This window comes from Tursiops truncatus, chromosome 20, assembly GCF_011762595.2.
Source record: "Tursiops truncatus isolate mTurTru1 chromosome 20, mTurTru1.mat.Y, whole genome shotgun sequence".
In the NCBI taxonomy this organism is placed as follows: domain Eukaryota; kingdom Metazoa; phylum Chordata; class Mammalia; order Artiodactyla; family Delphinidae; genus Tursiops; species Tursiops truncatus.
In genome coordinates this window covers 43,666-70,267 of record NC_047053.1, presented here as the reverse complement: position 1 = coordinate 70,267, position 26,602 = coordinate 43,666, and the positions used below count along the sequence as shown (strand labels likewise).

At 46.5% G+C, this 26,602-nt stretch overlaps 1 long non-coding RNA gene across 2 annotated transcripts; it reads left to right on the top strand.

The window, feature by feature from the left end:
• Positions 1-128: 128 nt before the first annotated feature.
• On the top strand, positions 129-25,064 carry LOC101322737 (uncharacterized). Of its 2 annotated transcripts, none has more exons than XR_012328342.1 (4): positions 129-302; positions 17,972-18,159; positions 19,876-19,992; positions 22,548-25,064. It is a non-coding gene; the product is annotated as an uncharacterized lncRNA (long non-coding RNA). The 2 variants fall into 2 exon arrangements; XR_012328343.1 differs by having other exon boundaries at positions 17,972-18,388.
• Positions 25,065-26,602: the final 1,538 nt, after the last annotated feature.

The following is a 26,602-nucleotide window of genomic DNA, read 5'->3' as shown; positions in this document are numbered from 1 at the left end:
TCCTGTGAACTGTGAGGGACGCGCGGCCTGCAGTTCCTTCACTGACCACACGGTGGCGCTGAGCTGGCCTCTCCGACCCAGGGCGCATGCGTGTTCCCCCTCCCTGCCCGCAGCTGAGAGGAGTTCTGTCTCCTCAGGCAACGCCGAGGCTTCGGCTGGGACGCCCGGCTCAGCGTCTCTGCTGACAGCAATTCAGTCTCCTTAGGACTCGCTGGGGTTTCGGTTTCAGGACGACGCAGGGCTGAGTCCACGCTGACGGAAGCTGGGTTTCCTGAGGACCCAGGCGACGCCGGGAGATAAAGGTGAGAAGAAGTGGGGAGAAGCTTCCTGGGGGGACTGACGGCTGACGGGGGTCCGTCTTCACGCGACCCAGGAAGGGCTTGGTGTGCGAAGCCGGGTTTTCGGTCACTTCGGCGTGCCGTGTAGCCAGCATGTGGTATGGGGTGTCCAGTTTCCCCAGCACCATTTATTGCGGGGCCTGCCCTTCCCCTCGGTGTGTCCTTGGCCCCTTTGTCATAAATTAACGGGCCCCACGCGTGCGGGCTGGATTCTGGGCTCTGCGTCCCGCCCGTCGGGCCCGTGCGCCTGTCTCTGTGCCAGTTCCGCACTGTTTGGGGACCGCAGCTTCTCAGCAGAGTGTGCAGTCAGGAGGGAGATGCCTCCAGCCCGTCCTCCTCGCTCAGGGTCGCTTCGGGGTCCTTTGTGGCTCCACACAGCTGTTAGGAGGATCTGCTCTGTTTCCGTGAAAACTACCATTGGAATTTCGGCGGGAGTTACGCTCACTGTGTACATTGCTTTGGGAAGAATGGACATTTTAACACGATGAGTTCTTGCGTTCCGTGAGCACGGGATATCTTTCCATTGACTTGTGTCTTCAGTTTCTTCAAGTTTTCAGTGTGCGGGTCTTTCACGTCCTTCGTTAAATTTATTCTAGGTATTTTGTGCTTTTTGATGGAATTGTAAATAGCTTTTGTTTGTTTTTTCCCTCTTTCTGATGGTTCGTGATTAGTGTTTAGAAACGCAGTTGACTTTCTGGGTATTGATTTTGTAACTTCACTGAGTTCATTTATTAGTTCTAATAGTTTTTTGGTAGAGCGATGTAGAAAACTGGAACTCGAAAATCCCACTGTTTCTGTCATATTTAGGTCATCCACAACACCAAAGACACAGTGTCTCCTACTAGAATCTTCCCACAGTGCCTGTCAATTCCATGTGGACTCCTATAAGGGCAGTTAGGTTCATGACTTTGTGTGAAGTGGGTCTGGGTTAAGGCTTGGCCTCTATAAGAAAGTGTAATATTTTCTCTGCCTTTCTGGTGTGGTCTTGACATGGTGTTTTGGAAAGTTATTGACTTTGCAGTAACTCCAAACCTACAGAATCTTGGGATAGCAGAACAAGGTACTGGGTATCTGCACACTCAGATTACCCAGACTTCCTTGCTTTACTGCTTTAGCCACTGAACACACAATACTCCAGTGCATTTTACCCAAAACGGGGCCCCCCTTCCAGGGAACTACCACGTAACCTCCAAATGAGGAAATTATGATGGTTTCCACATTGCAGTCCAATCCACGGGCCCACTTCAGCTTTCACCAGCTGCTCCAGCTCTAGGGAAATGTCTTTTCCCATTCTGATCCAGGTTTCTTTTTCTGGAACAATGACTGATACTTCCCCTCATTTTCACAACCTTGATGGATTTGAAGCACACAAGATGAGTATGATCTGGGTGGCTTTTCTGTATTGTCACAGGTATCAGTACTTCATTTGTTTTGTGTGTGTGTGATTAAATGTACCGATCATTTACCATTTAAACTATTTTAAGTACACCATGCTAGGGCATTAACCACACTCACATCGTTGTACAAGTATCCTCACCATCCACATTCAGATCTTTTCAGTTTTCACCGGTGAAACTCTGTAGCCATTAAACACGAATTCCCCTCAGCCCCTGAGGGCAACCACATTCTACTTTCTCTCCCTGAATTTGACTTTTCTGTGTCCCTCATATAAGTGGAATCATATCATTTTTGTCCTTTTGTGACGGAGTTATTTCACTTATCTTTTTTTTTTTTTCCGGTACGCGGGCCTCTCACTGTTGTGGCCTCTCCCGTTGCGGAGCACAGGCTCCGGACGCGCAGGCTCAGCGGCCATGGCTCACGGGCCCAGCCGCTCCACGGCATGTGGGTTCTTCCCGGACCGGGGCACGAACCCGTGTCCCCTGCATCGGCAGGCGGACTCTCAACCACTGCACCACCAGGGAAGCCCTATTTCACTTATCTTAATGACTTCAAGGTTCATATATGTTGTAGCACGTGTCAGAAGTTCCTTAATTTTTAAGGCCAAATGACATTCTTTTGTGTGTATACCACATTTAGTTTATCCACTCATCCTTCAATGGACACTTGGATCGCTTCCACCTTTGGCTATTGTGATTAATGCTGCTGTGAGTATGGGTGTACCCTTATCTCTTCCAATCCCTGCTTTTAGTCTTTTGGGTATATACCCTGATGTGGAACTGATGGATCATATGTTAATTCTGTGTTTACCTTTTTGAGGAGCTGCCATACTGTCTTCCACAGGGGCTGCACCATTTCACTTTATTCCTTTCATGACAGAATAACATGGCGGTTTTTGGGTCAGCCCCATTGTGTTTATCCATTTACCCACTGATGGACGTTTGCATTGTTTCTTCCTTTTGACTCTTGTGAACAGTGCGGCTCTCAGTTTATATGTACACCTGTTTTCAGTTCTTTGGGGTCTCTATCTAGGAGTGGAGGTGTTGAACCATATGGTAATTGTACATTCATATTGTAAACATAGGTTGCACCCTTTTCCATTTCCACAAGTCATGTTTAAAGGTTCCAGTTTCTCTGCATTGTTGCCAACATTTGTTATTTTTAATTCTCATGATGATAACCATTTTAGAGTGTGTGAAGGAGTTATTGCAAATTGTGGTTTTAATTTGCATTTCCCTCCTGTCTTGTCGTCTACTTGTTGACCATTTTCATGTCTTGTGCAAAGAAGGGTCTATTTAAGTCCTCCGTCCATATTTAAAATTGGGTTGTTTGTTTTTGTTGATGAGTTATGAAAGTTCTTGATATACACTGGATAAAGAAAGACTCATCAGATATATAATGTGGAAATATTTTCTTCCGTTATGTGGGCTGTCTTTTCACTTTCTGGATTGCATCTGGTCATTGTCAAGCCACAGAGAGAGGCTTGACAGACAGGGCTGTGAGGGACAATTATGTTTGACTTGGCCAACATGTCAAATCGACTTGGCCGACACGTCACATTTCCTTCAAGCCTCCAGATCTGTGAGATAATAAATTTCTATCGCATCTAGCTGCTCAGTGTGTGGTATTTCATATGGCAGCCCTAGAAAATAATAAAGATTTTGGTATCAGGAAGAGGAAGGATGCTTAACACTTACCTACACATGTGGAAATATTTTTAGATTTGGGTAATGAAAAGAGGCTGGTGTTGGTGTGCTTAATAGGAAAAGCTCAGATGGATTGGAAGACCTGTTGGTAGAAAATGTACATCGATGGAGATTATGGTGAGGGATCAGAAATGAAAGAGGAGAGCTGAGAGAAAGCTTCTGTAATCTTAGAAATACATATATAAGCATAAACAAATAAATGTTGGTGATATCTCAGATGGAAATGGAGAACGTGCCATTGAAAACATGTGGAAAGGTGAATCTCGTAATAAAGTGGCAGAAAACTTTTCTGAATAGTATTAGGTTGCATATACAAATTAGAACGTGAGTGTGATGATTTTGGTTGTTTAGCTGAAGAGATTTCTAAGCAAAGTATTGAAGAAAGTATGGCCTGATTTCTTCTTGCTGCTTGCAGTTATGAGAAGAGAAAGTGAACTGAAGAGACAATTATTAAGAAAAGCAGAAAGAAATCCTGAAGTTTTGGAAACATCTCAGTCTATCCAGATAACCTACGTTTGAAATAGAGCCAAGGGTGCGCCTGGAAAAACTTTCGCTAAAGGGTTGATGCATGTGATTCATACAGTCAGCCGTCTCAGCAGAACCAGGAATAGCTATGTGGTCATCCAGGAAAGGCCTGTGGAGGATCCTCTTGTCTGGTGACCTGAATCTCATGAACTGCATAGAAGGCCAAGAAGGGTTTTGAGAGTCTGACAGTAGCAGACACAATGTTCCTCTGGACTGAAATAACCAAATGGGGTGAAGTAGAGAAAGATTGATTTGAGGACAGGGACAGACGGAGTGGCTCTCTTGGTTGCTACTGCCACCCAGTGTTCAGAGGGCACAGGCTGAGGTGCCAGGGTCACAGACAGGTGGGCCCAGAGGACAGAGCATGCAGATGAAAGGGAGCAAAATTTGCCACCCCAGTGTGTCTCATTGTCTTGAGGATTAAATTAAGGTCATTCTTTTTAAGAACAGAAGAGTCAGGAAGAAATTTTGACCTCCCCCTTAGCTACCTATAGAATTTAGATAGAGGACCTGTTACCAAAATAGAGCTGTCAGCAGAAATATGTGCAAAAAACGTGGGCTAGGTGTGGTGGTGTGGGGGCCAGGAGACTCAGCAGGGCCTAGAGATCAGAGTCCACTCTGTGTCCCATTGTCTCCACTGGCCCAGCAAACATTTATTTATCAAACATCTACTTTTCCATTTTCATGTGAATTGCCTTCTTCCCCTTTGAAGTCCCAAACCACTAACCCCAACCTGCTCTTTCGTCTTTACCCTAAGATGATATTTAAGGTGAGTTACTCAGGTTTCCTGGGTCTCTCCCATGTATACATATTATTGAGTGTTTATTGGAATTTTTCCTTTTAATCTGTTTCATGTCAATTTAATTTTTAGACCAGCCAGAAGGACCTAGAAACGTAGAGGAAAATTTCTTCCTCCTTGATAGAGCCAATACATTTTTTTTGCTTATCTTAAAATCCAATAGAATTTGCTCTGTTTCTTTCTGACTTGCTTGACACCTTGTTTACATCATTTTCCTTTTTTGCTTTGGGAATGGGAAACTCTATCCTATGCCTGCCCCACCAGTGTAATTTGAAAGCAAAGAACTTGGGTTAAAGAACAACAAATTATAAAACTTATAAAAATAGCAAGTGAGACTTTATTCAATACTACTGCAACACGAGGCAGACTGGACTAAACTCCAAATACAACAGGGACAAGTGGGGATTTATACCAACTGGCAGAGTGATCAGATGTAAACTCACTTATAGGAGGTAACAAAGGTCAGAGGATCTTCTTAAACTGGCTTAAGAGGTTCTTGCTAAATGCAGTCAAGGTCTTATATCTCAAAGGTGGAAGATCAGGAATTTGATCACATATCAAGGGTGGAGAAATTCTCAGTAAATTGACTTAGCAGGAGTCTTACTAAAGGCAGGCCAAGGTTGAGGTCTCCGCAAGAAGGGAGTTCAGAGGAGCGTCACTAAAGTTTGATCAAGGAGGGAGTCTTTGTCAATCCACCTTTCTGGCTCAAGGTAAGAAGAGGCATTCTTCTTTCCTCTGTACAATAGAAGTCCGTTTCTTGTTCAGTGGGTTTTTGATTGTTAAGGGCCTCCTGTACTGTGTGTTGAGAGTTTATAGTAGAGGATATTGTTTGTATGGTGTGAGCCTTTAAACCTGCAATAAGGGGGATTATCAAGAGAGTAAAATAAAAGCAAAGGTTAATGGTTGAGCTTTGTTTTTATTTCCATTTCTCTAGGAGGTGGGTCAGAAAGGATCTTGCTGTGATTTATGTCATAGAGTGTTCTGCCTATTTTCTCCTCTAAGAGTTTGATAGTGTCTGGCCTTACATTTAGGTCTTTAATCCATTTTGAGTTTATTTTCATGTGTGGTGTTAGGGAGTGTTTTAATTTCATACTTTGACATGTACCTGTCCAGTTTTCCCCGCACCACTTATTGAAGAGGCTGTCTTTTCTCCACTGTATATTCTTGCCTCTGTTATCAAAGATAAGGTGACCATATGTGTGTGGGTTTATCTCTGGGCTTTCTATCCTGTTCCATTGATCTATATTTCTGTTTTTGTGCCAGTACCATACTGTCTTGATTACCGTAGCTTTGTAGTATAGTCTGAAGTCAGGGAGCCTGATTACTCCAGCTCCATTTTTCGTTCTCAAGATTGCTTTGGCTATTCGGGGTCTTTTGTGTTTCCATACAAATTGTGAAATTTTTTTGTTCTAGTTCTGTGAAAAATGCCAGTGGTAGTTTGATAGGGATTGCATTGAATCTGTAGATTGCTTTGGGTAGTAGATTCATTTTCACAATGTTGATTCTTCCAATCCAAGAACATGGTATATCTCTCCATCTATTTGTATCATCTTTAATTTCTTTCATCAGTGTCTTATAATTTTCTGCATACAGGTCTTTTGTCTCCTTAGGTAGGTTTATTCCTAGATATTTTATTCTTCTTGTTGCAATGGTAAATGGGAGTGTTTTCTTAATTTCACTTTCAGATTTTTCATCATTAGTGTATAAGAATGCCAAAGATTTCTGTGCATTAATTTTGTATCCTGCTACTTTACCAAATTCATTGATTAGCTCTAGTAGTTTTCTGGTAGCATCTTTAGGATTCTCTATGTATAGTATCATGTCATCTGCAAACAGTGACAGCTTTACTTCTTCTTTTCCAGTTTGGATTCCTTTTATTTCTTTTTCTTCTCTGATTGCTGTGGCTAAAACTTCCAAAACTATGTTGAATAATAGTGGTGAGAGTGGGCAGCCTTGTCTTGTTCCTGATCTTAGTGGAAATGGTTTCAGTTTTTCACCATTAAAAGCTTTTGCACAGCAAAAGAAACCCTAAACAACACCAAAAGACAACCCTCAGGGGCTTCCCTGGTGGCGCAGTGGTTGAGAGTCCACCTGCCGATGCAGGGGACACAGGTTCGTGCCCCGGTCCTGGAAGATCCCACATGCTGCGGAGCGGCTGGGCCTGTGAGCCGTGGCTGCTGAGCCTGCGCGTCCGGAGCCTGTGCGCCACAACAGTGAGAGGCCCGTGAGCTGCAAAAAAAAAAAAAAAGAGTAATGTACCAAAGTGTTCATTGCAGCTCTGTTTACAATAGCCAGGACATGGAAGCAACCTAAGTGTCCATCAACAGATGAATGGATAAAGAAGATGTGGCACATGTATACAATGGAATACTACTCAGCCGTAAAAAGAAGCGAAATTGAGTTATTTGTAGTGAGGTGGATGGACCTAGAGTCTGTCATACAGAGTGAAGTAAGTCAGAAAGAGAAAAACAAATACCATATGCTAACACATATATAGGGAATCTAAGGAAAAAAAAAAGGTCATGAAGAACTTAGGGGCAAGACGGGAATAAAGACACAGACCTACTAGAGAATGGACTTGAGGATATGGGGAGGGGGAAGGGTAAGCTGTGACAAAGTGAGAGAGTGGCATGGACATATATACACTACTAAATGTAAAATAGATAGCTAGTGGGAAGCAGCCGCATAGCACAGGGAGATCAGCTGGGTGCTTTGTGACCACCTAGAGGAGTGGGATAGGGAAGGTGGGAGGGAGGGAGACGCAAGAGGGAAGAGATATGGGAACATATGTATATGTATAACTGATTCACTTTGTTATAAAGCAGAAACTAACACACCATTGTAAAGCAATTATACTCCAATAAAGATGTTAAAAAAAAGATTAATGGTTGAGGCGGACTGAAATGACAATTTCTTAGTCCAGAGTGCAGCTAATCAAGAAAATTTCTAGACATTTGGCACAAAATATCTTTAGATGGTGGAGTGCCAACATCAGTGCCAGTCTGATGGATTTCTTGGATGGATTTACTGAATGTTCCAGGTGGTGGCATAGACATCAGAGGGAGTTTGATAAGATTGTCCACAGTCATGGTATCTCCTGGAGCAGAGACTAAAAGGTGCAGAAATTAGGTGAACTTCCTGAGGAGCTTACACAGCAGCAGCTCCAGGCACCAAGGTTATTCGCATACCATCCTCTGAAGTTTCTTTGAAGTTTTTGTCAAGTTGTCCTGCATCAGCTCACACGGCTTCATTAGGTACCGGGGGGGGGGGGGGGGGGGGGGGAAGATCAGCTACAGACAGCTTAGAGTCACAGTGAGGATCTGGGTAGTCACGTTTTGGTTCTTCATGATGTGAATTCTGGAGGGTGGGATAAAATTCGGAACATTACTTTGGAGAGACGTGGCCAGATAGTGAAGGCAGCTACAAGAGGTGAGAATTTGTTAAGGGCCAACTAAATATGAGAAATGGCAGGATCGAGACAAATTTACAGGTAGATAAATACCTTCTCAGAGAATTAACTGGGCTGGAATCTGATAACCCAATAGGACTGGCTGTGGTTTTCTACTGAAACATAAAATCTCTCCGTATAGTCACCCTACTTGTGATCAAACCTTAACAAAGGTTATCCTTTTCTACAAAATTCATCTGTTCTAATTAGATTTGGCCTGATTATTCACACATGTTCAGCAAGAATGATTACTGACCACATGAACATTTTAGTTTGTTTTGGTTGAATTTTTCTCAAGGAATCTCAGGTTGTAGTCTTAAAAGCCTCTTGAGTATAGGAAGACATGCCAAGAACTTACCACCAGACCTCATATGCAGTAGCTATAGATTTGGGTGAATTCCTCTCTTCTGTCATCATTATCTCTTCTATAAAATATTCTAAGGTTCCTGGTCCTATCAAGAAGTGCCTTTCCTTACTTTCCTGTAAGGCTGGGTACCACGCGAGCCAGGATGCAGGCCAGTTATCCTGAGATGTCTTTGTAACCACTGGCAATAAAAATCAACCTTAGTGTCTTGAACTCTCAGGACACATCTGATTTTATACACATCGCTCTAAAATATGACAGTCCAGTCAAAGCCTTGGTTACATGGCCACTATTTCCAAGTATGTTCTGTTATAAGGAGGGTAGATTCTGAATAAACCCACGCAAAAAATCAAATTCTGGCAGGAAGTGGAGCATTACGAACTTGGAAGACATTTTCACAGTTTCTTATGGAGTTAAACATACACTTACCATGCGACTGAGGAGTGGGCTACAAAGTACTTACCCAACTGAGTTAAAATTTTATGTTTGGACTTCTCTGGTGGCACAGTGGTTAAGAATCTGCCTGCCAATGCAGGGGACACGGGTTTGAGCCCTGGGCCGGGAGGATCCCATGTGCTGCGGAGCAACTAAGCCCGTGCGCCACAACTACTGAGCCTGCGCTCTAGAGCCCGTGAGCCACAACTGCTGAGCCTGTGTGCCACAACTAGTGAAGCCCATGTGCCTAGAGCCCATGCTCCTCAACAAGAGAAGCCACTGCAATGAGCTCACTCACCGCAACGAAGAGTAGCCCTCACTCGCCTCAACTAGAGAAAGCCCACGCGCAGCAACAACGACCCATCATAACCTAAAAAAAAAAAAAAAAAAAAAAATTTTATGTTCACACAAATGCCTTCATGGGAATGCTTATGTCAGCTCTATTCATTTGAACCATTTTCCAGTCTCTGAATTTTGCTCATATGGTGATTGGTTTATGGAAAATTTCCAAAATAATTAGTGAATACTCATATCTATTGGGTAATTTCAATTACATAAACCCATTTCCTGAGGCACCTTCAACCTAAACATCTCTGTCACCTCCTCAGCCCCAGCACAGCCAACCTCTCCCTCGGGGTTTCTGACATACTCAGGAGGAGGTTTCAGCCCAGGGACTGGGAAGTTCCTTACACGTAGCCGCTGGTGCCAGAAGAGGACCCTGCCAGCCCAGCCTGTGGTGAGGGCTGAGAGACTTCTGTGGAGGATGCTGCACGGTTGTTGGATGATGCTCTCAGGGCAAGACATACCCGTATTTAACCTAGGGTATCTCAACTTATTTGCCCATTGATGAGGCAGAATATTTCATATCCAGTGCCTGTCTAGCCAAGGAAAGATGGATATCCCATGGGCCATACTCAATGGGATGCCAAAGGCCCAAGTCCTAATCCTCGTTGAGAATATGTGTCCCCCATCACATCCTTGACCTCTGTGCAGACAGAGTTCTTCAAACTGAGAAAGAAGCCCCAGAGGACATGCCTCTCTCTCTCTCTTTTTTTTTTCTTTTCTTTTTTGCGGTACGCGGGCCTCTCACTGTTGCGGCCTCTCCCGTTGCGGAGCACAGGCTCCGGACGCGCAGGCTCAGCGGCCATGGCTCACGGGCTCAGCCATTCTGCGGCATGTGGGATCTTCCCGGACCGGGGCATGAACCTGCGTCCCCTGCATTGGCAGGAGGACTCTCAACCACTGCGCCACCAGGGAAGCCCCATGCTTCTCTTTCTGAGCCCACCTTTGAATGACAGGGAAACAACCTGAACATGTTCTGAGCTTTGATAACTAAATGTTACTCCTAGGGTCAGACCGTCTCCCCAAACTGTGCAACCATTGGATTAAAAAAATCCTGTTTTCCACTTCTAAGAATTAGGATATCTAGAAGGCCTACAAATTTACCTGTTAAGCACAGTTCTCATTGCCTTATTGAGTTGGGTATGTGTTCCCAATAGAATCCAATATTAATCACACAGGAGTAAGCAGTCCTTAACAACTCTTAATTTAGATTTGTTTTAGCTGAAAAGAGAAGACTCAGTCCCTGAGAGGAAACCACTCGTCAGTTCCTTCTGCATCTTCTCCTGGGACTGCAATCCTGTGCTGGGTGGGTCCTGAGCACCCCCACTACCACCCTGCAGGGAAGGGTCCTGCCTGGTCTCACACTGTATTTACCTCAGTATCTCTAGTCCAGTATTCAGTGGCTGTGCCCTGCCTTCAGAATCCTTTTACAGTGACACCATATTCTTTCTACATCATCTCTTGAAATAGTGAATCGGCCTTACTAAACCCACACACTTTACAGGGAGACCCCAAGCAAGAATTTTATGAAAGCACAAGGGAGCCCTTTCCCTGGAGGTGCCAGATGCATTGATACAGTTGACAGCGTGTGAGTCAATCAGGGGCTTTGGGGGTTCCTCTCATTGCCTTTGGGCTCCTCTGGTTTAATATTATGTCAGAGAACACCTGCACATAGAAGCCGTGGATCTCAATGCACACATAACATCTAATATTCCAATAATACAGACACACACGCACACACAACACAAACACACAGTGGCTAATTATCATAGTAATGCACTTGAACTTTCTTCTTTTCTATACCTAGCACATGGGCAGTGCCCTCCGTGCCCTGACACACACTGACCCTAGGCTTGAGTGTGTGACTTGCTTTGACAAACAAAAGCAAACACAGTAAAGTGGAGACTGGAGTGTGCATGCACGTTGGGTTTGCCTGTTCTTGAAGAATCTGGACACTGCAGTTGCCCCGTGGGAAGGGTACAGGCTTGCCCCACACTGTCAGAAGTGGGGCACAGTCACAACATTTCTCACTCATAGTGCTGCACCTGAGGGACCCCAGAGACCCCACCTGCAGGAAGGAGGACCCTGAGAAGTCTGAGGAGGAAGAGGCAGCGTTGTTGTCAGCTGACTCAGGTGATGCTGTTCTACTGGGTCACCAGGTGGGTGGGACAGTAGCAGGAAGATGAGCTAGGTCAGCTCCGTGAGGGATGCCCTGGCTTTTGCAGGACACCTCATCACCAGAAGTTTCTCCATCCTCGGGCTCAATCCTGCTGGCCATCTTTCCTCTTGACCGCCTGCCCTGTGGACCTAAGACCCCAGCATCTGACAGGTACACAGACCCACTGCTTAATCACCCACAACTGCGCCAACTGTGGGAAACCTGCGTCGTCTTCTACGTCTCCGGTGGAACCCGGATTGTGATTACACCTGGGTCCACCAAAAACTCCTGGAGGAGGAGGGAAACTTTGTCACAGAACACTAAGGAAAGAGAGAAGAACAGACTGAGGCTGACGAGCGAGGATCCTGAGTTTGGTCTGTAAGCTGCAGGTGTCAGAGGCTTCAACCTGATCTCCTGTTCTGGACTTTGTCTCACTGTGGTCTCTGGGCATCCCTAAGTTCTCCTCCTTGGAGGGTCTGTGTCGTGTAGCACTTACAGCTTTCATCCACTAGTGTTATCCTGGGGCCTCAGCACTGTGCTAGTCATCTGGGGGAGAGGAGTCTTATATATTCTTATGATTAAATCTCAGCGAGGCAGTTATCCCATGTCTCTAATCTGATTCTCACAGGGTTTCTGCGGTGGTGTCAGGGTGGGACTTGTTCCCTTCTGATTACCCACCTGATTCACAAAAAATTATGACCAGGGAGCTTGACCTTATTAGTTGCACAAAAATGTTTCCTAATTTTAGGGAGAAAGAAAATAGAGATATGTGACTCATGAATACTTAAAAAACTTAAACGAAGGAAAGGCATTTAATAAATATAAACAGTATCAGAAATTCTCTTTCAAAAAGAAAATGAAACATTATGCATCTGTTATTTTTTTAACTTGTCAAAGTATGTTTTCTGCTAAAATATACGTAAAAACCTGTGTGTGTATGTGTGTGTGTGTTAAAATGTAGCCAGATTTGTTTTCATCAGGTATGGTGAGACACACGGACGTGGAAGTGATTGTCAGTTTACACTCACAGATCCCTAGAAACGGGCACACACCACACAGGGGCCACTCAGGGAGGCACTGAGGTTGGTCAGGAGACAGAAGAGGGGGCGGGACGTGCACCAGAGACCTGATTGGGGTTTTGGAATGGATGAGGCAGGGTAGGTATGCTGAGTAAAATTAGCACTGGATAGCCTGAATAATTTTGTCAGGCTCTTGGGCATGTGCGGTTCCTGGTTGTCTGAGACCTGGCCCTGGGGTGATCCAGGTCAGGAGGAATGTGGAAAGGTGTGTGAGAGCTTGTAAGAGAGATAGAAAATAGAGATGTGCTCTGGATTGGTGGCTTGTATATCAGAGGTACACCTGCAGGAAGGTGTCTGATACCTGCAGGAGTTTGCAGCCCAGGAAGGGGCAGTCTGTGCAAGATCAAGGCCCCCCAAATCAGAACATTGAGAATACAGAAATAGGAAAATATAGTTGCTACAGTTGTCCCTGTGGTGCTCTGGCTTCAAATTAAGGGAACTTTGGGTGAGTGACTTTCAGAGAATATGGCAGAAGTCACTCTAAATGGAATAAAACCTTTTACTATGAGAGTAGGAAGAACAAACACAAGTAAAAATATAAAGATTCCTTGTACACTGGCTCATCACCAAGTGCCCATTTGTATGGCATTAGCCAGGAAAATAGATTTGAGGTTTTGGGGCTCTCTAACAGTACCTGGGCGGAGTTGTGAAGAGTATTAGAATATGCTCAGGTCGAGGAGACGGGTCCAGAAGTTATGCCCTTTGAGAGTATGAACTGTAAGTAAGTTTATGCAAAGGTAGTAGTGTTTGTGTACAGCCAAGGCTGTAGTAGGAGCGGGTGGTCCTACTCCATAGGGGTCAAGGTGTTGACTGCAAGGAGGCCGGTGCTTCCTGGAGACAACATTTATGTCCATTATTTTCTTTCTTTTTTAAACTTCTGCTCCCTGCAGTCATTCATTTATTTATTTATTTATTTATTTATTTTGGCTGCGTTGGGTCTTCGTTGCTGCGCGTGGGCTTTCTCTAGTTGCGGTGAGCAGGGGCTACTCTTTGCTGCGGTGCACAGGCTTCTCATTGCGGTGGCTTCTCTTGTTGCAGAGCACGGGCTCTAGGTGTGCGGGCTTCAGTAGTTGTGGCTCGTGGGCTCTAGAGCGCAGCCTCATCCATTATTTTCTTTAAATAAAGACTTTATTTTTTTTGAGAGCAGTTTTAGGTTTACAGCATAATGGGGGGGCAGTACAGAGCTATCCCATATACGTACTGACCCCCCACATGCACAACCTCCAGCGTCATCACTACCCTCAGATGGCACATTTGTTATAGCCGATAAACTGTCACGGCACGTGGCAATAGCTTACCTTAGGGTTCACTCTTGTACATTTCACGTGACTTCAGAAATGTATGACATGTGTCCAGTATTAAGGAATGATAAGGAGTATTTCCCTGCCCTAAACGTCCTCTGACTTCACCTGTTCATCCATCTTCCTCTTCCCGAGCTCTACACAGTCACTGATCTTTTTACTGTCTCCATAGATTTGTGTTTTCCAGAATATCACAAAGTTAAAGGCATACAGTATGAAGCCTTTTCGGATTGGCTCCTTTTACTTAGTAATATGCATGCCTCTTCCATGTCTTTTCATTCTTTTATTGCCAAGTAATATTCTATTGTTTGGATGCACTACAGTTTATTTATCTGTTCACTTACTGTAGGACATCTTGGTTGCTTCCAAGTTTTGTCAACCATGCATAAAGCTGATATAAACATTTGTGTGCAGGTTGTCACGTGGACCTATGTTTTCTATGTCTTTGGGTAAATACCAAGGTGTACGATTGCTTGGTCATATGGTAAGAGCATGTTTCCTTTCATAGAAACTGCTAAAATGTCTCCCAAAGTGGATGCACCGTCTTGCGTTACAACCAGCGCTGAATGAGTTCCTTTCCTTCTACAGCCTTGCCGGCATGTGGCAGGTAATTGCGATGTGTCATGACAGTTTATCAGCCTTGCCGGCATGTAGCGTGGTCCATGTTCCAGATTTTGGCTGTTTGAATAATTGTGTATAGTCATCACATCATGGTTTTACTTTGCATTTCCCTGATCGCATGTGAAGCAGAGCTTCTTCTCATATGCTCATTTGCTATCTGTTTATCTCCATTGGTGAAGTTTCTATTCAGGTCTTTGGCCCATTTTTTTTTTTTTTTTTTTTTTTTTTTTTTTTTTTTTTTGCGGTACGCGGGCCTCTCACTGCTGTGGCCTCTCCCGTTGCGGAGCACAGGCTCCGGACGCGCAGGCTCAGCGGCCATGGCTCACGGGCACAGCCGCTCCACAGCATGTGGGATCCTCCCGGACCGGGGCACGAACCCGCGTCCCCTGCATCGGCAGGCGGACTCCCAGCCACTGCGCCACCAGGGAAGCCCTGGCCCATTTTTTTAAAATAAATTTTTAATTTTTTAAAATTTTTGGCTGTGTTGGGTCTTTGTTGCTGTGTGCGGGCTTTCTCTGGTTGCGGTGAGTGGGGCTACTCTTCGATGCGGTGCGCAGGCTTCTCGTTGCAGTGGCTTCTCTCGTTGCAGAGCACAGGTTCTAGGTGTACGGGCTTCAGTAGTTGTGGCACACGAGCTCATTAGTTGTGGCACGAGAGCTCTAGAGCACAGGCTTAGTAGTTGTGGCGCATGGGCTTAGTTGCTCCGTGGCACCAGGGCTCGAACCCGTGCCCCCTGCATTGGCAGTCGGGTTCTTAACCACTGCGCCACCCGGGAAGTCCCTTTGGTCCACTTTTTAATCAGGTTTTCTGTTTTCATATTGTTGAGTTTCAAGCGTTCTTTGTATAATTGGGTAACAGTACTTTACCAGATGAATCTGTTACAGATAATTTATCCTAGGCTGTGGCTTGTATTCTCATTGTCTTGACATTGTCTTCCACAGAGCAGAAGTTTTAAAATTTATTAGAATCTAGCTTATCAAAGATTTATTTTATGGATCCTAAAAAGTCATCATTCATTCTACCCCAAATCATCTAGTTTTTCTCCTGTGTTATCTCATGGAGGTTTTAGAGTTTTGAATTTTACATTCAGCTCTGTGAACCATTTTACATTCAGCTCTGTGAACCATTTTCAGTAAAGTTCTGTGAAGACTATAAGGTCTTTGCCAAGATTCACTTTTTTGCATGTGGATGTCCAGTTGTTCCATTTGCTAAAAAGCCCCATTAATTTTCAGAACGGCACAGATAGGAGTAATGTCTTCCAGACTTTGCTTTAATCTTGGGAAAATGGGGGTGTACATTGTGGCAGAGAGCAAGGATTATACCAGGGTTGTGGTCTAAGCAGAGGGTGAGCCCAGACACATAAAAGAAATCCCAATATCAAAAGAAGAAAAGCAGTAAAGGTTCTGTGTTCATCATTTGTGTTTTAAGAGGGAACGTCCACAGGCTTTACTGGGGCTCAGGATTTAGCATCCAGGATGAAGTCATCACCAATGGGAAGGTCTTGAGTTGGACAGGTATCATCCGGGATGTGGACTGGAGAACCTCCAAGTGAGTTCCTGTTGCAGTGGATGTGGGTCTCAGCATTTGCCATGGTTGTTTGAAGCAGCGTCTCTGGCAGAGTGGGCTTCCAATTATAATTTACTGAAAACAACTAGACCGTTACTAAGTAGATCAGCAATCATCAGGATGATGTGAGCTGTGCTTGACCAGTCTCTGTTATTGTTGTTGTTTGTGGACATATAGGGTCCTGTATCAAATGAGCCACCTGCCCTGTAGGACAGGTTATGGTTAGTGCTTCCAGGAGAGTACGTGCCCTAGATCTGGTGTCCAACCCTTTTGGTATGGGGGAAAGATAGTAAAATATATTAAAAAATAAATCAAGCCATGGGGAAAGGGAGAGAAACATTCAGGGGATTATGTGCCAGACTGGAATTTGGAAAGGAATTATTTGAGAAGAGCATTATGTTTCTAATATCAAACATCTGCCTAGGACCTATCAGGGACATGATGGTTCTATTGAATGGTATTCCAAGACCCTACATTGTGTGTATTGAAAATAAAATGTATAGTTTAGTTGCTATTAGTAAAGTCTATAACTCCAAAGGAAATACATACTGCCCTAGTAAGGCGTTGTAGGTCTTAGCGTACATGGAAATATGCGTCATTTTGATTTACGTTTTAGGTGTCTTTGAGGCAAGAGATTCCCAGATACTTTTACACCAAAGGGGACAGTTTTTGGACAATGGCCCAATAGTTTATTATAAATGAGAAGATGGGGTTATTTGTTGTCCAGGGTATCTACTGCTAAGGCCACTGCACCTGCCCTGTCCCTGAGACTAGACCTCGTGCTCCTGAATCCAGAGAACTCCTTGGTGTCCTGATTACACCCTGCAGCCCAGCCCCTCCTGTCTCCCTGCAGGGAGGTTTGTGTCTGGACTCACACTGATCTCCCTTTATTGTGTCTCTTGCACAGTAATGCATGGTTCTTGTCCACGGCTCTCAGGCTGTCCGTTTGCAGATATAGCATGTTCCTGGCATTGTCTCTGGAGATCACAAATCAGTCTTTCACAGAGTCTGCATAGTTAGTGCTACCAGTACCAGTATTAATGGATGAGACCCACTCCAGCCCCTTCCCTGGAGCCTGGCACACCCAGCTCATCCAGTAGCTACTGAAAGTGACTCCAGAGGCTGCACAGGAGAGTCTCAGAGACCCCCCAGGCTACACCAAGCCTCCCTCAGACTCCACCAGCTGGACCTCTGCAAACACAGAGACGTCCTGGTCAGGAGACTGTCACACATCCACTGATTCCCTCACTCGTATCCCCTCACATCCTCAGTATCTCTTGTTCTCCATCAGTTACCTTGTAAAATAGCAACAAAGACAAAGCAGCTCGGCCCAGACTCCACGGTGAGGTGTCTGTATTCAGTCCTTGCACAGCTGATGCCGAGGCAGGGCCGTAACAGTGAGGTGTGGGGGTCCTCCGAAGGACGACTTGGGCTCGAAGATGCCCCAGCTGGTCCTTCCTTGGACTGAAGGACACTTGGTGTCCCATCCAATCTTACTTCTCTCTCTGTCACTCAGGGTCAGAGCTGCATCAGGGCTGACGTCACTCTCAGCATCACAAACATACTTTCCTAAAAACAAATTCCGTGCACATGGAATCCGTTTTCGATGACTGCTTTTCAGGTGACCTGAAATAACTGAAAAAATACCTCAGCATAGTTATTGATAATATGAACCTGCTTCTTTAGGCAAATATAAAATATGAAATAACAACGGCAATGGTCAGTTTTTTTGTGTCAGCTAGCCTGGCCTCCCTCTCCAGTTATTCAGTCAATCCCTAATCCAGGTGTTACCCCGAAGGTATTTTGTAGATGTTGTTAAATTCTATCATCATTTTACTCTAACCTAGAAATAGTATCCTAAATAACCTGGTTGGGCTTGGTTCAATCACAGCAGACCCGAAGAAGATGCAATTCCACAGTGGACGGCAGCTTCATCTGCTACTCGAGATTTCCAGCCTGGCCTTCCTGACTGACGTCTGGCCCCAAGAAGGTTGTATGTCTCCAACCGGCCGCACAGCCTCCATCCTCCAGAGCTCCCAGCACAGCGGAGTGTCCATCAGGCTCTGCTGGAAGCCACAGGTCAGGGTGGTGACCCCACAAGAGTTTGATCAGGACAAGTTCAAACTCCACATCCCGTTGTGTCTAAACAAACATCACTCCCTTGAGTACTCGTGTCCACTTAGCTTCCCCAGCGAGTGCACGTGCAAAGGACAGCAGGCACGTCCTGGTCCACAGCAAGTCTGAAAGTCCCATCACACCTTCCCAGGTGCCTGCAGGAGCCACAGCCTGGGCCACAGCTAAGCTCCAGGTAAAGGGTCTGCCCCTGGGGTTTAGACCACAGAAAGGTCACGACCCCTTTTCAGAGAGTGGAAGGAGAAAGGGTTTGGGGACAAAAAGATGAAGGAGAAAGAAAACTGATTCACAGAAGAAGAGACAGCCTGATGAGTGTTCACTGTTCAGCGTTGAGTCTGGTGAGAGGAAGGTTAGATTGAAAATCCATCAGCTTCTCTCAGGGACTCACCCAGCCTTAGGCTACGTCTGACTGGGACCAGGACAGCAAAGACTGTCCTTGTCTAGGATTTCTGTTGAGGTCTGTCCTCTCAGTCTGATAGGAAAGCAGCAACCAGGCCTCACACATCCCTCGTCCCACACATCCTCAGGCCTCCCCACATCCCTCCTCCCACACATCCTCAGGCCTCCCCACATCCCTGCTTCTGGTGGCCGTGAGCAGTCATTACTGGCTCCGTAGGTGGGACTCTGCATTGGCGCACATGAGACTGTGTGCTCGTGTTAGAGCAGAAGCTTCTAATCAGAGATCTATGGTTGGCAAACAATTACAAACGTACAGAGGGTCTACGAGAGATGGTGAGACGCAGAGGGAACCACAGGCTCTGGCAGGAAACCTCCACCTTCATCCACACCTGCTCGTGTGGCTGGTCTCTGTGCTCAGTGGGTCCTGAGCACCCCTGGGGGCCTCAGTGCTGCCTCATGGTCCTCAGTGAAACCTGCAGCCCAGACCCTCCTGTCTCCCTGCAGGGAAGTTTCTGTCTGGGCTCACCCTGACCTCCCCTCCCTGTGTCCCTCGAACAGTCTGCAGCCATGCCCTCGGTGGTTACAGAGCTCAGGTGCAGGGAGAACTGGTTCCTGGGTGTGTCTCTGGAGATGGGGAGTTAACTCCTAGGGGCTGGGGCTGGGGCTGTGTCATCTTTCTAGCATATTCCTGATGACCAGTGCAGCCCCTACCCCAAGGGCTGATGGATCCCAGCTCCAGCAATAACCACTGGTTGGGATGAGGAATCCAGAGACAGCACAGGTGAGGGAGAGGGTGTGCAAGGTGCGGTCCTGGGCCCAACTCCTGTACCTGCACCTGGGACAGGACACCTGGCAACAAGGAGAATCAGTCGCTGTCAGTCACCTGTGGCCACAGCCATCCCCACAGCCCCGTGTCTGACACCTGCGACCCTTGTCAGGTGACACCTGGGGAGGTGTCACCAGGCAGAGGAGAAGAACCCACAGCCTCCTCTTCTTCCGGACCACAGCTCTGCCTTCCCCAGGGACCTCAGCCCTGTCTGCGGAGGGAGCTGTGAGCTCCTGCAGCCCATGGGTGGACTTCACCCTTGAGCTTGACGAGGAATTTTCATATTGGAAGCCTTGTCCTTAGAAGTGGGGAGAGACTGAAGAACTTCTTGTCTGCTATTTCTTATTATTGCTAACCAACATATAATCATTCTCCCCACTTTCTAAGGACTCAGATTGTTTTCTATCCATAACGGCCCTTTTCTCCTTTCTTTTCAGTTAGTTTTTGCAGGTGTTAAGTGGAAGAAATAGTCCTACTCTATCTTCTGCTGTTTGAGAGCTGACACCTTGAAGTTCACTCCTCTCTTCTTCCTCTGCCCACTGCTGGGAAATTCGGTAAGAAGCACAGCTTCTCCCTCCTTCGATGCAGGTGGGAGATCAAAACCACGTGAGCCCCGCCTGTGAGCATAACACTTAACCCTCCCACACCCAGGAACCACATTAAAAACCCTAATCCGTCTCCATTGCTGGTGCTCTCAAACCATTTCTGATGTTCTTGAGAGGTCTGCCCTGCTCTCAACAGACACCTCAATAATGGAGGTGATAAAGTTTTCAAATTCCTTTCCTGTGTGCCTGTGGCATCATCAGACTGAACTTCTATATGGAGCTTTGGGGGGGGATGGGTGTCACCATGCATCGCCTTGATGTCCACTGTTAATGCTGTTGGTGCTGTGAGCGTGGTGTCAAGTCAATAACCGCCACCACCAGGGCCTGCCTCCTCTCGCTCTGGGTGTGTGATGCTGGTGTCGCCTGATACCCGTCATGCACTCTAAGGTGCTGCTCGCTGGCTAGTTGTGCTCTGAGCCGTGCCGTGTAGTGCTGCGTTGTTGACTGCAGCAGAGCCTCTTGTATGGATTTAGCCAACTTACTTCAGAAGTTTTGAGAATTAACTGGTATTTATGGACAGGAGTAAACAGTCGTAAGGGACTCTGCCTTCTGTGCATGGGAGTGTTTTCCTCCTATAGCAGCACATCTTCCTGATTCAGAGGTTTTAGAGCTAAGCATAGAATCACGAGGCAGAGATGGGCTGGGGGAGACTGCTCTAAGGAGAGGAAGCCCCAGACCCCGGCAGGGAGCAGCCCTGAACCTCCATCTGCGCCTGCTCCTGCGATCAGCCTTGCGTTGGCAGCGCTGACCTCCCTCTGAGGCCCTGAGATCTCCCGGGAGACCCTGACTGTTACCCGCAGCCCCCACACCTGCCCCTGTGAGGAGGCTTGTGTCTGGCTCACCACGCACTCGGACTGCAGTGGCTCGGGCACAGCTGTACCTGCCTGCACTCCTGGCCTTGGAGCTGCACAGCTGTGAGAACACTTGCTTCTTGGTTGTGTCCCTGGAGATGCTGACTCAGGACTGGAGGTCATGCTGTCCTGAGTGTGCCCCTGAGCCCAGGCCACAGCAGCCGCTCCAGCCCCTTCCCTGGGTGAATGTGGATCCTCCACAGGGGATATTCTGAAATTGGGAACATGTGGACGACACAGGTGAGGCCGAGCCTCTCCCTCATGCCTTTGTACAATGTAGTTCTCAGCCTGGGTACCTGGGAAGAGAGAAAAATCCTGAGTCACATGGGCACATGGCCTCATCCCATCATCCCATTTCTGAAGGAAAAGTCTGATTCTCTTCAAGTGGTTTAAGATATGTAGTTAAGTCAGGCTTCTCATCATGATGTGTAGGCAGACAGAAGGGCTTGTGGCCTCCGGATTCTGAGGGGGGGATTAGTGCAAGTCTGCAGTACCGTACCTATGAAACTGGGCCTTAAGAGAGCATTCCATGCTGAAGAAAGTACTTTAATGGAAGACATAGTATGAAAAAACAAGTTAGCGTCCATTGTCAGCTAACAGGCACCAAAGGAGATTGTGAGATATAATTTTACAGTAAAATGAAAACAGGCCCAGATAGAAGATGGGAGAAGAAGAAAGAAATGAGAAGCAAAAAGGTAAAAGCCATATGTGTAAGCATAATTAAATGGTGAATAGAGGGAAAAGAGTACGTCATCTTGTACAGGGTATAAATTAATTAAAGAGTAGAATTAACATTCAGAAGGTCAGTGGGAATTCGTTTGAGACAGCAGAACTGGGAGCATGTAGGGTGAAGCCCTGGGGCTGCACAGGGGGTAAGGGAAACATCATTAGATTTCTATGCGTCAATTATCCTCATCCTGTGCTCTGCGAAAACCCTAATGTGGAAGTGAACGAGCGTCTAACTCTCGCCCTCTCAGAGGGGAAAATTAGCCGGTGTGTTAGATCCATCAGGGATGAGCAGGCCCAGTTGGGATGGGGAGGAATACAGAACAGCAGGCAGAAGGCAAGGAGTAAATGTCCCACCTTGGAAGTTCATCCCCGATCACATCCGGTTTAAACGGCAGGGAAATATTCGTAGTCTGGAGGACAATGAAATTTTTCTTCTGATCATGACCTGATAACTAGATTTTTTTCCTCCCCTCAAAACAAGTACAAAATTTCACAAGAGTGAAACATTTGTTCTCTCACATTGGGAACCAACAGAGAGAAGGGATCAGCACATGCGCGGGAGGAACCTACCGCCGTCCAGGAAAGAACCACAGAGAAGGACTAGAGGGCGCACCCCTGGGGCTCTCGTGGTCAGGAGCAGGGGCTCTCCTCACCCGCTGGGGCAAGGAAAATAAAATCTGATAAACAAGGGAGCACCAGATGGTGGCCTCTGAAGGGTTTTACAGAGCATTGAGGAACGATGCTGACCCCGTAAGCCCTCAGTTCCACGGTGGCACTCATGGACATAGTCCTCTGCTCTCCCACCTCAGCCCTGGCTGAGTTCATATCCAGACCTATCCACTGCCACGCCCTGGGACTGTTACCTAATCCCATTAGGAGACCCACCCAGTGACCTCTTTTGCTCTATCCCTGTCTCCTTTTTAGGAAGTGGCCACAGCAGATGGTGTCGACCTGGCTCCCCTGGGATCCTGCTTTTAACTCACTGGCAGGTGTCCCTGAGCAGAGCCCCAAGGCTGGCAGAGGGCCAGGTCACTCTGGGGGCAGCCGTCTTGCTGCTTGGACTCTGGGCAGTACTGGCTCCAGTCCAGTGCTCTCAAGGCCGTCCCTCGTGGCGCTACCTCTCTTCGGAGTTGGTGATACCCAGGAAGGAGTTGCACCGAGGCAAGGGTGTTCAGACGCCAGGCTGGCTCTCCTACAGCCTGCGTTTTGGGGGCCAGAGGCACGTTATCCACATGCGGCGCAAGAAATTATTTTGGCCCGGACACCTGCTGCTGATGACTCTGGATGACCAAGGAGCCTTGCAGATGGACTACCCCTTCGTCCCTTCAGATTGTCACTACCTCGGCTACCTGGAGGAGATTCCTTTTTCCATGGTCACCGTGGACACGTGCTATGGGGGTCTTGAAGGTATTATGAAGTTGGATGACCTTGCGTATGAAATCAAACCCCTCAAGGATTCGGAAAGGTTTGAACATGTGGTTTCTCAGATAGTGGCAGATGCCGGTGCAACAGGACCTGCATATGGACCGGGACACAAGGAGGATAGACACCCACCGTCCCCTGAAGCAGATGTCAGTGTAGCCCCCAGGAGTGGTGCTAGGGTGTTTGCAGCACATAAGGGAATCATGAAAGGTTTTGTTCAATATTCTAATTCAATGTATCGCTTATACAACAGTGTGTCTAAGTGTGTGGAAACCCTGGTACGTATGTGTAGTATAGTGGACTCCTTTCAACAGGGTCTTGCTGTCAGGTTCTATCTAGTCGCAGTGGCACTATTTAATGAAAGAGATCCAACTGTCATGAATGACTATAGAGCACCAGGTGGTGCATACGCTCGTTATCACGCAAAGAATTTCAGACGAGTCATAGAAAGCGCTTCATCCTTGATGGTAATCCGTGATGGACCACGGCCAGGCCAGTTTGAGCCAGAGACCTATCCCGTGTGTAACACCAGTCGTAGCCTGCTCTTCGTTGGTTATCTAGGCAGACATTATTTAATGTTAGCTATTGTGTCAACTCAACTCATTGGGAGAAGTTTTGGTCTGTGGTATGACGGTGATAACTGCTATTGCATGCGAAGGACCACCTGCCTTATGGCAAAATACCCAGGCTTGACAGATGCCTTCAGTGACTGCTCCATCGGGCACTGGTGGAACATAGTAGCGATACGGGGCAGTTGTATATTTAACACGACGGTGAGCGATTTTAATGAAAGCCTGATAAAGACGCGTTGTGGAAACTATATAGTAGAGGACTGGGAGCAGTGTGACCGTGGCCCCTTCAAGCAGTGGTATAGCAACAAATGCTGCGAGTATGACTGTATGTTGGCGGAAGGGGCTACTTGTAATGAAGGACTGTGCTGTACAGACTGTATCTACTCTGAACCTGGGACACTCGGCAGACCAATCCAAAATACATGTGATCTTCCAGAGTACTGTTTTGGAACAACCAGTCAATGCCCGGAAGACTTTTATATGCAGGATGGAACGCCCTGTACCGAAGAAGGCTACTGCTATCATGGAAACTGCACTGACCGCACCATGCACTGCAGAGAAATCTTTGGAAGACACGCTACTAACCCTCATGATGTCTGCTATACAATAAATCGAAAAGCCAATTGATTTGGACACTGCACAAGAAATGATAGGGTGTTGAACCATGCTGCTTGTGGAGAAGCAGACATAAAATGTGGAAGGCTGCAGTGTAGCTATGTCACTCATGTTCCCCGGTTGCAGGAACATGTTTCGTTCCATCAGTCAGAGATCTCAGGGGTCTGGTGTTGGGGAGTAGGCCGTCACTATTCCCCAGAAACAACTGATGTTGGTCATGTGAGAAGTGGTACCCCTGTGCTCCTGAGAGGTTCTGTCTCAATAGCACCTGCAGTGCTCGTATAGATGCAATAACTTATGACTGTCCCCCTAAGAAATGCAATCATAGAGGAATTTGCAACAATAGAAGGAATTGCCATTGCCACGTAGGCTGGGAGCCTCCACTGTGCTTAAAGAGAGGTCCTGGAGGGAGCATGGACAGCGGACCCAGTTCAAGGAGAATTCGCTCAGCAGAAACAAGCCAAGCCTCGATCCTATATTTGAAACTGGTCTTTGGTCGCATTTATGCCTTCATAGCTGCACTCCTCTTTGGTGTGGCCACCAGTGTTAAAAATGTCAAGACCTCCAGAGTTAAGGAAGTGTAGTAGGTGATAAATAAATTATAAACCAGCCTCCCGACCCCTGTACAACCATTGGTAATGTAGAAGTAATATCAATATATATGATGAAATCAGTAATAAGATGGCAAAGATGAATACCATGTTCTTGAAGTCTGCAGGAGAGGACGGCAGGTTTCCGGACATCAGGGGCGGTCGAGAGGCATCGATGTTCTCACATCAGGTCTCTTTGATAGGTCGCTGATCAGCACTCCGAAATAAATCTTGAAAAACCACTTGTTGGTGCCCTTTAATATTTTGTAAACTCTAAGAGAGCAAATTGAGCCTGAGACTTTGGCCTGGAGAGGGACCTGAGTCAGCAGCTGGGTCTTGACCTGAGTTCACTGGTCCCAGTAATAACAAAAATTTTCATGGGCTTCTTTCGGGGCAGCTTCATGACATTTCTCCAAATCAGTGCTCTTGAACACTGGGGTTTTCCGCTTCCTCTATTTACTCTCTTCTTCTCTAAACCCAAAGTGGGTTCAGGGTAATAGAGGGCCCCTCCCAACCAGCACTGTCTGTCTCCTTCTGGGGTGGCTGTGGTCTGTGGGGTGAGAGTGATGTGGGCTCCATTCCCACCAAGCATAAACTAGGACACTCTGGAGAGCATGTTTCCCAAGGTGGGACACGGAGATCAGGAGCCTGAATGTAGCATTCACTGAAATTCCAGCAGAAAGTTAGGTAGAAATGCCTATCAGTTACTGTGGCATTCAGAGGGAGTCCTGTGAATGTTAATCCTTCCCTTCCTTCTTGCACCTACATTTCAGTGCGCTTTCAGTGAATGTATGCTGAGGAATTCCTGATGAATAACAGACACTAGTCTTTTTTATTTTATTTTTTATTTAACATTTTTGTTGGGGTATAATTGCTTCACAATGTTGTGTTAGTTTCTGCTGTATAACAAAGTGAATCAGCTGTACGTATACATATATCCCCATATCCCCTCCTCCCTCTTGCGTCTCCCTCCCACTCTCCCTATCCCACCCTTCTAGGTGGTCACAAAGCACCGAGCTGATCTCCCTGTGCTGTGCGGCTGCTTCCCACTAGCTATCTATTTTACATTTGGTAGTGTATATATATATATATATATATATATATATATATATATATATATATATATATATATATATATAAGTCCATGCCACTCTCTCACTTCATCCCAGCTTACCCTTCCCCCTCCCCGTGTCCTCAAGTCCATTCTCTACATCCGCATCTTTATTCCTGTCCTGCCCCTAGGTTCTTCAGAATGGTTTTTTTTTTTTTTTTTTTTTTAGATTCCATATATGTGTGTTAGCATATGGTATTTGTTTTTCTCTTTCTGACTTACTTCACTCTGTATGACAGACTTTAGGTCCATCCACCTGACTACAAATAACTCTGTGGCCTTGCTGTCCTCTCTTAGGGACTGTGGCATCGTCTCCGTAGAAGGAGGTGGGTCAGCTTGAAGCCCGGTTCCCTCTTCCACACGTTTCTTCTTTCTCTCCCAGCGATGGTGCTGGCCGAGCTGTGCCAGAGCAACCAAGGCAAAAGGGTCGTGCACAGAATGACTGAGAACTCTGACCAGGTGCCGTGGGCTCCTCAGAGGCAGTGACCCAGGACTGAGGCCCCAGAGCCTCCTTCTGAGTGTTGTGGCCCCGGTGCCCCTCTCACGGGAGTTGCTGTCAGGCTTGATGGTTGAAGCAGCCATGGTATCGATACCTCACTGGTAGAAACTATTCCTTTTCTTCCTTGGGAGAAGCAGGTCTCCTTCTACTTTGTTGGGGAGACCACCTTT